Source organism: Frankliniella occidentalis, unplaced genomic scaffold, assembly GCF_000697945.3.
Source record: "Frankliniella occidentalis isolate FOCC.00 unplaced genomic scaffold, Focc_3.1 Scaffold20, whole genome shotgun sequence".
NCBI lineage: Eukaryota > Metazoa > Arthropoda > Insecta > Thysanoptera > Thripidae > Frankliniella > Frankliniella occidentalis.
In genome coordinates, this window is record NW_026267150.1 from 2,331,457 (window position 1) to 2,334,536 (window position 3,080).

Genomic DNA, 3,080 nt, shown 5'->3' on the forward strand with positions numbered 1-3,080 from the left:
CCCCCCCTCCGGCGCCTACGCTTACCTATAAACGCTTGGTGTGGCGTGTGGGCTTCACAGCAAACCACACGACCTGCTCATCACTTTATTCTTTTATTCTTTGGATTGCGAATTTTGATTACCGATTATCGGCGTAAACAAATTAAAAACAGTCCTCATCACTTTTTACCCACCGAGGCAGAGAAAATCGAAAAAATAATAATAATCACGATGAGTTCGGAATCAATCAAAGTGGGCGCGCGGTGGAGCAGCGTGAGGCGGGCGTCCCGTTGGGAAAAGGGGGCGAAGGACAAAGAGGGAAGGGAAGAGGAGAACGGGCAGAGGAAGATAGAGGGAAAGGGGGGAGAGGGAGGAGAAGGCAGAAGAGGCGGGGCCGCCAAGATGAACCATCGCGGCCATCAGCCGCGGCGCGCGAGCTGTTGCCTTTGTTTGCGGCAGCCCCTGCCCCCCGCCACCTTCACCCCCGGGGCCCCCCCGCGATGCTCCCATCTCTACCATACTGGGCGCTGGTGGGTCTCCGCCAGCCAGGGTCCCATATGTGGCCACAGCCGAGCCGCGGGCCGCCGCGCGAAGCGGGAGAGGGGCTCGCTCGCCGAACTCAAACAAGAGGCGGGCCGGAGTGTCTGTTTGCTTTTTCTCTCCCCTTCTCCCAACTTCCGTAATCCTCAACGTAGATTGGATCTGGCCACTGAAATGACGATAAACTCGCGGCCAGAAGCGGATCGCGGCGGTTCCACCGCTCCGCCCTTCCCTGTCGCCCGTTTTGCAAATATATAATCATAAATAACAATGTCGCACGGCGCGAACCGTCTACTACGAACCGTGACGCGAACGCGAATCTCATTTCCTAATTTTTTTTATTCCCCCTACTTCATTCCCCTTTTTTGAGGCGATGCGCCGTTCAATGGCAGCGGGCGCGAGAGGAGTCTACATACTCTCTTTTCCTTTCCTTGCTCTGCGGCCGGCGCGGCGGTGCGCGCAACGCTGTTGCTGCGGCGGGGCGGGGCCGGGGCGGGGTGGCTCTGAAACATTACTGGTTCGCGGGCCGTTTATTTGCAAGCCCGGTAAGTGCAAAGGGCAAAATGGATGTGTGGGCAGGAAGGTGTGGGGAGAGGGAAGGGGAGGGAGTGAGGGGAGAGGCAGGGGGGGAAGAACCTTGCGGTGGTGAGCCGAGCCGGGCGAAGCCCCCGCTCCAAACGCCCCGCTTCCCCCCACCCCTGCTTTTCGGTGAAAACACTTCCGACGCCTTGACAAGAAGTGGAATGGGCGGTTCTCTCCCACCCGCCGCCGTCGGCCGTGGCGGGTGTGGCCGGCCCCGCCCAGGCTGGCTTGACTTGGCGCGGGTGCAGCCGAATCCTTGCGGCCCCTCAGCCTGCTGCTTGCCTGAGGAGGTCGACATCCCAGCTCGCCCTCCCTTCCTTTTTATGTGCTTTCTCGTTCCTGGCGGCAGGGCTCTGCAGGGCGTGGCGGAGAGCGCCGCTAGCGCCGCCGGAGCGACGCGAGTGCGCGACGCACATTCAATCTGCTGCTTTCATAGCAAACACATTTCACCGCCTGCGGCCCGCTTATCCGACATAGCCAGAACTGGACTAATAAAAATACATGACGCTCCACGAATGGATATTTTATGGTAATGCCCCCGCCAGTCCAGTCGGGGTAGATGCGGCCTCTGCGCGTCCCGGGGGACGAGCCGAGGTGGGGGGAAGGCAGGCAGACACTTGCGCGACGAGACGTACTTTTGGAAATGACGACTGTACTGAGCTGGCAGCATGGAGGCAGGTATACACCCCGTGGACGAGAGGTGGAGTGGCGGTTACCTTTTGCAGAATCTGCAACGGAAATGCTACGCTCGCGATCGCTGGCAGCACGGGTCGTTTGTTTTTGTCCTCTTCAGCGGCAAAGGGAGACAGAGAGAGGGAGAGAGGGAGAGGCGAGAGCGAAGGACGAGAGGCGCGGGCGGGGACAGGAAGGGTCCCTGCTGGACCCAAGGGGACACTTCCGCCTTTTTTTAAAGTCCGCCTTTCCGCTTAATCGCCGTGACCTGGCAAAATACGAGCGGTCCCCGGGTGAAAGGGGCAGGGGCAAGGAGGGTTGAAGAGACGGGGGGGGGGGGCTGGGACACACGGCTAGATTCAGGAAGGGCGGCAGCGCCACCGGTTTGGGGTTTGGGCTTCGGGGAGTGGGTGCCGTACCGGGTGCGGGTGCGGAGGACATTCCGACCGGATACAAAGTCTTTCCAATCTTGCGATCAGCAAAGAAGAATCTACGTAGAGAGAAAGGGTGCGCGACAGTTTGAGGAATCGACCTGCTGCAGCTGAGCGCGTGAGACAGAGCGCGGGTACACGGTACAGGGTGCAGGGGCTGCTCGGCTCTAGCGAGCTCGCCCTTCATCCCTAAAGCTCCGTGCGCCTCATCCCCCCCCCCCTCTCTCTCCCTCTATAACACCTAGAGTAAGGTAAGCCCAACTACGACACTCCCCCCGGCTGACCGACAAAGCCGCCTTGGACGGAGCCCGCGTCGTCAGGTTGACCGGAGGCCCTTTCGATGCCCGCGGAAAGGACCACTAGCTCGCAGGGCAGGAGCCTGGTTGTGTCGGGCGGTGAAGCGCAGTCAGGAGGCAGCGAGTCCTAGACGGGGCGGGGCAGGGCGGGGCTCAGACCTGGGAGGAGCGGCACGGCGCGCCACCACCGCCGGCCGGACCCGCCCCACCCCCAGCCAGCCCCGCAACAACTTTCTAAAGTTTTATTGTGCACTCCGCCGCGCCCCGCCACGCCCCGCAACTCCTACACTGCGCGCCACGCCACACGGCCACTCCGCTCCGCAGGGCTGGGTGTGTCGCCCGCCCGAAACGTAAAAATTCTGAAAACGGGAATTGGATTGTCTGCAAACACGTAGTACGATTGGCTTTGGCAACAACTTGAGGTGGCGCGTGTGTGTAGGGAGGGGAGAGAGGGAGGGACGTAGGGACGGAGGGAGGGAGGAACGGAGGGAGGGAGGAACAAAGGGAGGGAGAAACGGAGGGAGGGAAGAACGGAGGGAGGGAGGAACGGAGAGACGGAGGGACGGAGGGACGGAGGGAC